The sequence below is a fragment of the Mustela erminea genome, chromosome X (genome assembly GCF_009829155.1).
Source record: "Mustela erminea isolate mMusErm1 chromosome X, mMusErm1.Pri, whole genome shotgun sequence".
Classification (NCBI taxonomy): Eukaryota; Metazoa; Chordata; class Mammalia; order Carnivora; family Mustelidae; genus Mustela; species Mustela erminea.
Window position 1 is genome coordinate 99,399,827 of NC_045635.1, and position 12,422 is coordinate 99,412,248.

The 12,422-nt window shown below is 43.1% G+C and overlaps 1 long non-coding RNA gene across 1 annotated transcript; it reads left to right on the forward strand.

Moving 5' to 3' along the window:
* The first annotated feature begins 74 nt into the window (after positions 1 to 74).
* Positions 75 to 12,176, forward strand: LOC116583159. Its single transcript, XR_004282632.1, has 3 exons — positions 75 to 245; positions 7,528 to 7,671; positions 11,911 to 12,176. It is a non-coding gene; the product is annotated as an uncharacterized LOC116583159 (long non-coding RNA).
* The last annotated feature ends 246 nt before the right edge of the window (positions 12,177 to 12,422 follow it).

The window sequence follows — 12,422 nt, forward strand, 5'->3', positions numbered from 1 at the left end:
GTCCCGCCCCCTCGATTCCCCCGGGGCCAATCTCCTTCTCCTGAGGACCCGTTCAAGTAACCCCGCCCCTCTCGTGCGGCAAAGCTGCAGCCAAAGTTTATCCCACTGCGCGGTTGCTCCTGACGATGGCGAGGTTGTGCCCAGGCTTCCCCCCGCCCCCCAACCCCCCCGCACGAAGTTACAGTGATTTCAAGGCTGCAGCTCACCTGCTCTGCCGACCCCCCACGCGACCTGTTCTTTTGAATGTGAGTATTTCAAAAGCTAATGAGAGGTACTGTTGTCCTCATCCCCCAGCAGGGCTGCCGCAAAACGTATGCGCGCCTGGCCAATACTTGCACATCACAGGGTCAGCAGGAATCTCGAAGGTCATCCACTGACTCTGTCCCCGGAATGCTGCGTTTTTGGTTTGCGTTTTGTTGTTGTTGTTTGTCCTGTGTACAGGGGCTCTGCCTTCTAGGCTGGACGACTTCCCGTGACAAAGACTCACTGACACCTTGAACAGCCCCTTGGGTAGCACGAGGTTTAGTGAAACCGGCCCCCTGATAATTTCCGCCCCCTTGAACCCACACAAAGCCAGTTTTGCCCCCCTTTCCACAAGGGCCCAACAATTTGAAGACAAATCTGGCCCCACAGTTCTTCCAGGCTCTGTTGCTCCAAAGAACTAAGTTCAAGGCTCTTCTTTGAGTTTACGCCACTTCCTTTATTATCTCTCAAAAGCAGAAGCTGGGAAAGAAGTCTCTCCCCGCCCCTCAACCGCCAGCCCCAGGACACAGACCCTTCTGCATAGAGCAGACCCAACCGCCACATCCCTTGTCTAGACGGTAGATTTTTCTACTCCATCTCCGTAGGATGGCATTTGCTTTCCTGACTGCCATATCATAGCTGAAGAATATTAGATTTACTGTCAGCTAACCCCCCAGGGCTCTTTCTCACTGCTGCTGCTGACACAAGGCTCTGTTTTCTACTTGATTAGCTGGTAAATGTCATTGGGGTTTTTTGGGGGGGTGCTAATTTCACTCTTTTCTATCAAGACCTCTTTGCCGGCTCCTTCTGTACTTCTCTCTGTCCATTTGTCTTGCTCCCACCGCCAAGCTCAGGCCCTCACCCTGTGTGCAGAACGGCCAAAGAGGCTCCTCACAGAGCACCTTACCCCTCGGCTTGTACACCCCCTGGGCGGTCTTCCAGGGCTCCTGTCCTCATCCATCTGACACCAGAAGCCACAGTGGTCTCTAAAACACGAAAATAATCCTGTCACCCCACCCAGCCTAAAAGCCCACCCACAGCTTCAAAACCTTTCCTCCTCCTTTTCCACACACCCCCCACTTGGCCTCCAGGACGAGCTTCAGAACCCCCGCAGAGCATGTGAAACCCTTGGTGATCTGGCCTCACCCGCCCAGGCCTCATTACTAGCTGGTTTACCTCCAACACAGAGCACTCAATACTTGAGATCGACTGACTTCCTGCTGTTTCTCAAATGAGCCGCGCTCTCCGACCATTTCTATGCCTTTGATACAAAGTCTGGAATAACCTGCTCCCTACCCCGCTAATCCTGACCTATTGATTCATTCACTGAATACTACCCTGAGCACCTACGTGGGTATAGTAGGGAGGTATAACAACGTGATTTTTAAAAATCTGGCTTGATCCCTTCATCAGGTGCTTCCCAGGAGAGGGTAATGATTCTGCTTCCATTCCCATCGCCGTACAGACATCAGGCAGCTATTTCTAATGACTGGACTTCAGATTCCTCCAGGCAGCTGAGACTGGGATTGTCTTCCTTGCAGAGTATCATTCAATACTAGTCAGCCTCATTCCATTAAGGTTGACGGTTTGAAGGCCAGAGGTCACGGCCGTTTTCCTTCATTTCTTTCACTTTAGCTTACAAAACCCCAACTCGTTGTTAAGATGCTCGGTGTGTGAGAGAGTACGTGCTTACTGCCTATGTTGGGTTCTTTTTCCTCTTCCTTTTTCTTTTTTTAAGATCAGGATCAATCAGACCGACGCTGTACGCTTTGAACTTACACAACATTATAGGTCAATTACGTCTTAAACAATTAGATAAACAGATCAGGATAGCAATTTATAACATACCGTAGGCATTGATGTTTCTGGGTCCGAAGAGAAAGCACATGAGCAGGACTGACTGTATGTTATAAAAATGAATCCAGGGACGTCTGGGTGGCACAGGTGGTTAAGTGTCCGTCTCTTGGTTTCAGCACACATTGTCGTGATCTTGGGGTTGTGAGATGGAGCCCCATGCTGGGCTCTGCACTCACACTCCGTTGGGACTTTCTCTCCCTCTCCCTCTGCCCCTCCCCCCTTAAATAAATAGATAAAGCTTTTAAAAGTGAATCCACTGGAATCATGTAATTACAGAACTTCAGTGTTCGAAGGGACTTCTAAGTTAGTTTAATCAAACCCCACCCTAGCGCTAGAAACTACTATGTGGGCAGTTTTTCAGCTAAATTTCTTAGCTCCTTGGCCTCTGGAAGCAGGCTGTGCTCTCACTGTGAAAAAATTGTCTCCACATGACTAAGGCATTTGAGGGGTACCCAGAATGCTTCTCTGTCCACTGTTTTCTTTCCTCTAGAGTGAAATGTGTCCTCGGGATCCCCCCCCTTTCAAAATGCAAACCCCACTTGGAAGAGCCACATGCTAGCATTTTTTAATTATTTAGCATAAGGAAAGCAGCATAGCTCAATAGAAACGTTTGAAGGTGCAGTTTTCAAAGTGGTTTCACTTATGTTGTCAAATTTGATCCTCAGAATAACCGGAGTTCTGAGGGTTGCTGGAGGGGAGGGGAGGGGGAGGGATGTGGCGTCTGGGTGATGGACGCTGGGGAGGGCAGTGCTGTGGTGAGTGCTGTGAAGTGTGTGAGCCTGATGATTCACAGACCTGTACCCCTGGGGCAAATAATACATTATATGTTAATTTTTTAATGTTAATTTTTTTAATGTTATTAAAAAAATAACCTGAGTAAGATCTCTTGATTTCCATTTTACGGGGGAGGAAGCTGAGACTCACCTCCGTTAAATCACTCCTCAGGGTATTCAAATCCCAGCTCTGCTGTTAACCTTGGGCAAGAGACCGGGTCACTCTAGGCCTCAGTTTCCCCATCAATAAAATCAAATGAGATGCTTTCCAAGGTTTCTTTCAGTTCTGTCTATAATCTCTCCCCTCCTACAGGCCAAGATCAGGACACGGGGCCCCTGGGCCTTTTTAAGGGTGGCAGGAAATAACTGTGGCATTAGAGGTACATTTTGGAAAGGAGACGCTCCAGCATGAGAGCAGAGAAAGAAAATCTGAGAAAGTCACCACAAGATGCCCTGAACTCCAAACTTACCTATTCCTTGGGTCTCTAATGCAAGCACTTCAATTCAAATTTTGTGCTAAAAATTCCATCTCATTTGCTCTAATGGTGAAAGAATGTTCTACGTAAGTAAAGCTGAATTAAAGTCTGCTTTGGTGAACTGTTTTATCATATTCAGATACAAATTACCAAACTCAATTCCATAAGCCTATTGTGCATCCCCCTGCTTATTCCATATAACAAAAGGGAAGATAAGAAACTGCAGCCTAAGGAAGTCATTGGGAAGGAAAACCAGCAGACAAATGTACGCATTCTAATAATTTATGCAAGTCGCGGGGTGCCCTGCTACCCCTCCCCCACCAGCTCATTTGCTGAGAGCACTGAGATACAGCTAATCTAATGACTCCGTGTTTGCTTAATCTTACTAAGCAAAGACAGGCTTTATGCCTAATATAAAAGGAATTTAAGCTGCCAGGTGAGAAGTGGTGATCTTTAAACTGGTTATGCAAGAAAAAGAAAGCTAATTCCCAAGATGATAAGCCTGCTTAATCGTCTGTTCTTTTTGGACTGTTTAAAAACATGTTTAATTACAGTAGAATCAGTTTTCAATTATGGACATCATTTTTTCAGTAAATGGCTCTAAAGTCAGAATAAATAACGCTAACCTACTTCGCCGAGTTCTTACAATGATTAATTGGTTTTAAAGGGTTTCAGAAGTTTTATAAAACAGAGAGATGGAGGAATCAGGAGACCCAGATTTAGTCCAGACTCTGCCTTAGTAGCTGTGTGGCCTGCAGGGGTTTATTTTCCTTCCCTGGGGCTCAGTTTTCCCATCTGTAAGATGAGGGGGAATTGGGCTAGATAATCTATTTTTAGTCTAACATTCTAACACTCTAGGATTCCCCATCATTACACTTACACTTTTTTTTTTCTTTTCGTAGTAGTAGTTTAAAAGAGCAATTATCCTCTTTTGGTTTTCCTCGAGTTGGATTCCCAAAAAATTTCCACAATATCCTGCTGCTCCCCAGACACAGTCACTTAAGTATACCGACCCCCCCCCAAAAAAACTGTCCCAATATGAATAGTCCTAAATACAATAAAGATACAGAAAGAAGGGAAAAAATAAAATCTAGACTTTCTCATTCATGGACAAGGGAAGTCCTTCCTTAGAAATTGCTGACCCATGCTTTCCTCTTCCCGCCGTTTTTTTCCATGCTTTTTTTTCCCAAAGATTTTTATTACTCTGCCTCTTCTCTGAAATGAATGTGGGGCCCTCATTGCCAGCTCTAAAAACACTATGACTATTTATGAAAGGACTTGAGAAAAGGTACTTTATTTATTTATTTATTTATTTTTAAAGATATATTTATTTTATTTTAGAAAGAGAGAGCAAGCACGTGAGTGTGGGAAAGGGACAGAGAGAAAGAAGCAGACTCCCCGCTGAATGCAGAGCCCCGCGTGGGGCTTGATCTCAGGACCCTGAGATCGTGACCTGAGCCAAAACCAGGAGTCCGACGCTTAACTGACTGAGCCACCCAGGTGCCCCAAGAAATGGGACTTTAAACGGAAAATGACAATATATGGAGAGGAAGACAAGCAGAACACAAAATTGTATGTTCAATACAATCTCAATCAGACTAAAAAATAGTGCATCTACCATAGACTGGACGGCAAAACAAGGCTTAGATTTTTTTCCCCTTTAGCTTGGGTTTTTATACTTAATGAGCATGCATTGTGTTTATAATAATAAATATATATATATATATCTTTTTTTAAAAAAAAGATTTTATTTATTTATTTGGCACAGAGAGAGAAGGAGAGAGCACAAGCAGGGGAAGCAGCAGGCAGAGGGAAAGGGAGAAGCAGGTTCCCTGCTGGGCAGGAAGCCCAATGTGGGGCTCAAACCCAGGACCCTGGGATCATGACCTGAGCTGAAGGCAGATACTTAACTGACTTAGCCTCCCAGGTGCCCTTACATTGATCTTTAACAGTAGGAAGTGAATCCTTTTTACAGATAGCATAGAGCAGTACTTGAAATGGAAGGATTTAGCATCAGATTGCCTGAGTTGGACTCAAGGAGGACTTACCACCTTGAGTGACCTTGTGTCACCTTGGCCAAGTTACTTAATCCCTGTGAGACTGTTTCCCATCTATAATATAGGGATAATACTATTAAAGAACCTCCCTCATAATTTTCAGATTAAATGAGCTACTCCATGTAAGGGCTTGGAATAATGTCTGGCACATTGTAAGCTATGATTTAAAAGGTTAAACATGGGATGTCTGGGTGGCTCAGTCGGTTAGGCCGCTGCCTTCGGCTCAGGTCATGATCGAGTCCTGGGATCGAGTCCCGCATCAGGCTCTCTGCTCACTGGGGAGCCTGCTCTCTCTCTGCCTCTGCCTGCCACTCTGCCTGCTTGTGCTCTCTCTGTGACAAATAAATAAATAAAATCTTAAAAAAAAAAAAATAAAAGGTTAAATACTTATTATAAATTTAATGTATGCATATGGTTTAAAAAAGTACAGAAGACATTAAAATAAAAGGTAAAATGAGAAAGTAGAAATAGTTTTCCCCTTTTGAATCCCCAGCCTTACTTCTACAAGTAATCACTATTACCAGCTTCTTACGTTATCCTTCCAGAATTTTTAACGAGAACCGCAAACATGTATCTTTTAAACACACACTTCCGTGCAAATACAGAATCACAGCATACACACCATTTTACACCTTGTTTTTTCACTTAATGATCTCCCTCAGGAATCTATCGCTAGCAAACATCTAGATTTACTCATTTCTTTATCGTGGTAAAAAACACAGAATATAAAATTTACCCTTGTTATCATTTTTAAGTGTAGAGTTCCATAGTGTTAAGTATATGCACAAAATGGATCTCCAGACCTTTTTCGTCTTGCAAATCTGACACTCTATACCCATTTTAGCACTGTTTTCCCATGGCATTTTATTTCTCCATTCATATCCATTCATATGTACCCATTCAGTTATTCATCCATTCACCCATCATATCCATATCCATTTATCCATCTGTTTCTTCATCCATTATCCATTCATTTATTTACCCGTTCATTCATCAGTGGCTTTGTGGGCTGCTTCCACCTCCTGGCTACTGTGAATAGTGCTGCCATGAACATGGGTGTCCAAATATCTTTCAGTTCTTTTGGATATATACCCAGAAGTGGGATTCCTGGGTCATATGGTAGCTCCGTTTTTCATTTTTCTTTATGAAGCTTTATGCCATTTCCCACAGCAGCTGCAACATTGTACATTCCCACCAACAGGGCACAAGAACTCCAGTTTCTCCACATCTTCGCCGACACTCATTATTTTCTGGCGTGTCTCCTTTTGTTTTGTTTTAGAGTAGTCATCCTAACGGGTGGGAGGTGATTGACTCCTTATTTTTAACAGCTACATGGTGCTTCACGGTAGGGAAAAAACCTCTGTCAACGAACAGTTGGATGGAGGCTCGTCTTCAGCTATTTCAAATAATGCCACAGTCAACATCCATGTATGAATATCTCTATATACATGCGGGGTGCTTTTTGGCAGAGGAATTGCCAGAACAAAGAGTGTGTGCTTTTTTGGTAACTGGTTTTTTCCCAGCTTGACAAGAAATGGACTTAAGCACAGAATCATGTCTTGGGTGGCTGCAAAACAAGTACGTGTGTGCTCTAAGATCTGCTCTTATAGCAATAGAGACTGGGAACACATGCTGGAAGGCAGCCTGGGAGGAATGTTTGACAATCACAGTCCTATCTCTAGAGCAGATCAAAGATGTTATGCCCCAAGAACTTTTTTTTTTTTTAAGTAATCTCTATGCCCCGCGTTGGGGCTCTAACTCATGACCCTGAGATCAAGAGTCGCACGCTCCGCCAACTAAGCCAGCCATGTGCCCCCAGTCACTGTTTATTATAAAATAATTTCAGACTTACAGAACAGTTGCAAGAACTTCCGTGTTTCTTTAACCCCGTTTCCTCAATTGTTAACACTTTGTTAATTTGCTTTATCATTTCCTTTTGATAATACGATATTTCTTTTATTCCTGAACTGAGGGTGGGGGATTCTGGAATATAATTCAGGATCAGACATGATATTAGTCATTTGCATCTAGCCTCCCTTAATCTGGAACAGTCCCTCAGAGTTGTCTCTGCCTTTCAGACCATGCCTTTGTTTTCATTATTTATTATTTATATTTTTTCAGGTTTTATTTTTAAGTAATCTCTACATCCAACGTGGGGCTCAAACTCATAATCCCAACCAAGATCAAGAGTCATATGCTTCACCAGCTGAGCCAGCCAGTTAAAGAACAGAATGTCCTGGGTTTTTCTTCCTGAACTATCTGAGTGTAAGTTACCAACCTGGTGTCCCATCACCCCTGAATAATTCAGTGTGGTTTTGGGGGCCAACAAGGATATCTTCCTATTTATGACACAGCCCTCAAAATCAGGCAATTAGCAGTAATAGATTATTATAGATTTATTGATTGTTTTATTATTATTTTTATGTATTAATAATAATTATTATTAATTTGAAATTATCAATAGATTATTAACATCTAATCCTCATGTCCCACTCAAGCTTCATTGGTTATCCCTGTATGGTGCTTTTCTTTTTTCTTTTCTTTTCTTTTTTTTAAAAGATTTTATTTATTTGAGAGAGAATGAGAGAGAGAGAGAGAGAGCATGAGAAGGGAGAGGGTCAGAGGGAGAAGCAGATTCCCTGCAGAGCAGGGAGCCCAATGCGGGACTCGATTCCAGGACTCTGGGACCATGACCTGAGCCGAAGGCAGTTGCTTAACCAACTGAGCCATCCAGGCGCCCCATTTGGAGCTTTTCATCATCACATTGTCTTCACCTCCTTGAGTCTGGAACAGTTCCTTGGTCCTTCATTGACTTTCAAGACCTTGGTACTTTTGAAGACTACAGGCCAATTATTTTGGAGAATGTCCTTCAGTTTGGGTTTGTCTGATATTTCCTCGTGATTCGGTTCAGGTTATGCATCTTTGGCAGGACTCTGATAGAAGGGACACTGTAATCCACATCCTGTCAGGGTGGAGTGCGATTTCTATGTGTCCCATTATCCATGATGCTCAGTTGACGATCACTTGACTCAAGTGGTATATGTCAGGCTCCTCCACTGGAAAGTTATGCTTTGTAATTCACAAATATTTTATGGGTAAGTGCTTTGAAACTGTGCAAGTCTTCCATTTCTCATCAACCTTTCACTTCATTTATTTATGTGGGGATAGATTTAATGGTTTCTTATCTTATTCCATGGGTTGTAATCCATTCCTTTCGTCATTTACTTTGATGCCCAAGTTGTCCTCAATTTGGCCACTGGGGGCGCCTTTGAGCTGGCTTTGGGTCTCTATGACCTGTCCCCATCATTCCTTGAGTGCTTCCTTACTTTCTGGCCCAACATAGTCCAAGCTCATCTTGTGCTTTCGCTTACTCCGTCCTGAAATCAGCCATCTTTCTGAGAAACCTTGGTTCCCTTTAGTGGAAAATAGCCACTAAAAAGTTTAGGAGCCAAATCTGGATGCCAGTTGTAGATATTACCTGTGTGTTGCTGCTCCCTGGCCCTCTCAGAGGCTTCACTTCTATACCTTTACTCACATGCTTACACACACACACACACACACACACACACACTCTCTCTCTTTCTCTCTCTCTCTCACACACACACACACACAGAGATTTTATATCTATAACTGCCTCTATAGCTATAGCTATCTCTGTATGTATCTAACCGTGAGTTCACTCTGATGTATCCTGTCCAACACCATGGGGCTAATTCCAGTGTGATCACTTTCTGTATTTCTAACAAGTTGAGACAATGAGAGAACTAGTTTCTAGTTTCTATAAGGTATTCATTTTATCCATCCCCCTGTATGTAACTGTGCTGGGAAGTACCTTTTCTTTTTTTCTTTCATTCATTCATTCATTCATTCATTCATTCATCCATCCATCCATCCAAGAAATCTCTAAGCCCAATGTGGGGCTTGAACTCACAACCCCAAGATCAAGAGTCACATGCTCCACTGACTGAATCAGCCAGGCGCCCCTCTTTTCTTTTTCGACAGTAACTACCATTTATCGACTGCTTATCATATGCCAAGAACTGTTCTACCTGCTTCACCTGGAAAATCTCATTGAATTCCCAGTTTCCCTTGTGATGTGGGCATGAGAGGAAATGGAAGCACAGAGATAGTAAGTTACTCAAGGTAGGATAGCTAGTTTGGATGGAGCCTGGGTTAAACGAAAATCTAAATGACTTCCTAAGCACTGTGCTATTCTTCTTTCTTCTTTTTTATTGTGTAAGAACACTTCACGTGAGCTCTACCCTCTTAACAGATTTTTAGGCATACGATAAGCACAGGACTGGACAGATCACTAGAATACACTCATCTTACACGATGAAACTTTATACCCTTGAACGGCAATTCTGCATTCCACCCTTCCCCAAACCCCTGCCATGTTTCCATGAATTTGACTATTTGAGATACCTCATCCTAGCAGAATCATGCAATATTTGTCCTTCTGTGATCGGCTGATTTCACTGAGCATAATGTCCTCAAGGTCCACCCATGTTGTTGTTTATGCCAGGCTTTCATTTTTTTTAAGATTTTATTTATTTATTTGATAGAGATCACAAGTAGGCAGAGAGGCAGGCAGAGAGAGAGGAAGGGAAGCAGGCTCCCTGCTGAGCAGAGAGCCCGATGAGGGGCTCCATCCTGGGATCGTGACCTGAGCCGAAGGCAGAGGCTTTAACCCACTGAGCCACCCAGGCGCCCCCAGGCTTTCATTTTTTTAAAAGATTTTATTTAGTTAGTTAGTTATTTGATGAGGGGAGCACAAGCAGGAGGGAGAGGGAGAAGCAAACTTCCTGCTGAGCAGGGAGCCTGACGTGGGGTTCGATCCCAGGACCCTGGGATCATGACCCCAACCAAAGGCAAATGCTTATCTGACCGAGCCACCCAGGCACCCCAGGATTTCATTCTTTTGTAAAGCTGAATAATAACCCATTGTATGTATATACCATATTTTCTTTATCCACTTATCTGTTGATGGACACTTAGATCATTTCCATACTGTGGCTACCGTGAATACTGTTGCAGTGAACGTGGGAATACAGACATCTCTCTGAGATCCTAATTTCAATTCTTTTGGCTCTGTGCCCAAAAGTAGGATTGCTGGATCATAGCAATTTTCAATTTTTTTTGAGGGAACCCTATACTGTTTTTCCACAGTGGCCGCACCATTTTACATCCTATCAACAGTTCCAATTTCTCCTCCTCTTCGCCAACATTTACATGCTGCCTTTTGTGATAACAGCCATCTTAACAGATATGAGGTGATTTTGATTTGCATTTCCCTTATGATTAGGGACGTTGATCATGCTTGCTTATACTCATTGGCCATTTCCATGTCTTTGTTGAAGAAATGTCTATTTAATTCTTTTGCCTATTTTTACAATCAAGCTATTTGGTTTTTTACTATTTATATGGTTATAAGAGTTTCTTATATATTTTGGATAGTCACTCTTTACCAGATGATGTTTGGCAAATATTTTCTCCCATTCCATAGGTTGCCTTTTCACTCTGTTGTTTCCTTTACTGTGCAGAAGCTTTTTAGTTTGGTGTAGTCTTATTTATGTATTTTTGCTTTTCATTGCGCAACACCATAGGTTTCATAGGCCTAAAATTGCCAAGATCAAGGTCATGAAGTTTTCCCCTGTTTTCCTCTATGAGTTCTACTGTTTCTGGTCTTACCTTTAAATCTTTAATACATTTTGAGTTGATTTTTATGTATCCTTCAAGATAAGGGTCCAATTTCATTCTTTGTGTGTGGATATCTAGTTTTCTCAACACCATTTGTTGAGGGGACTATTGTTTCCTCATTGTGTATTCTCAGCACCCCAGTTGGTTGTTTACTGCACATGCATGGCTTTATTTCCAAGCTCTTTGTTCTGTTCCATTGGTCTATATGTCCATTTTTATGTCAGTGCCATACTATTTTAATTGCTGTCACCCTGTAATATATTTTTGAAGTCAGGAAATGGGTCGCCTCCAGCTTTTTTCTTCTTTCTCAAGATTGGTTTAGCTATTCATAGTCTTTTGTGCTTCTCTAAAAAATTTAAGATTGTTTGTATTCCTGTAAATTCTGCCCTAGGGATTTTCATGGGAATTGCCTCAAAACTATAGATCACTTTGGATGGTTTTTCGAAGATGTCCCTCAACGATCCCTGCCTAGTAGTATTCTCTTATTTGTGTAATCACTTGCCCTTGACCATGAGCTGGATCTAGTGAATCACTTCTAATGACAGAATCCAGAAAAATTTATAGGATGTCACTCACTCACAAGGTTACAGGAAGATTCTGGCTTCTAATTCCATAGGTTGCCTTTTCACTCTGTTGTTTCCTTTACTGTGCAGAAGCTTTTTAGTTTGGTGTAGTCTTATTTGTGTATTTCTGCTTTTCATTGTGCAACACCATAGGTGTTATAGGCCTAAAATTGCCTGGCTTGCTCACTTGTGCGCTCGCTCTCTCTCTCTCTCTCTCTCTTCCCCCCTCACTTGCTCTCAGGGAAGCTGGCTGACCTGTAGAGAGTCCCATGGAGCAAGGAGCTGAGGGAGCCTCCTGGACAACAGCCATGGAGGTACTGAGGCCCTGTCAGCAGCTCCTGAGGAACTAAATCCTGCTGACAACCATGTGATCAGGCTGGGAAGCCGACGCTCCCCAGGCTGAGCCTTCAGATTGGAGCTTTGTGAGAGACCGAGCCAGAAGCACCCAGCTAGGCTGTGCCCAGATTCCTGACACACAAAAACTGATTTAATAAATGTTTGTTCTGAGCCACTGAGTTTGGGGGTAAACTGTTACACACAGATAATGTAGTAAGCCATCTCCCACTTCCACTGCCTCCCTCCCCAACGCCATGTAGGCTTGCCCTGTATCGGGCCTCTTGTTCTCCATCACTGGCCACCACCCCCCCATAGATTCCCTCTTTGTCCCACTTGGGCTGTCACTCCCTGTCACGCCACTCCATCAGGGGGGTGCCCTTGTCAGCCCCCTCAGGCTCTGACTCCCCACATCACCTC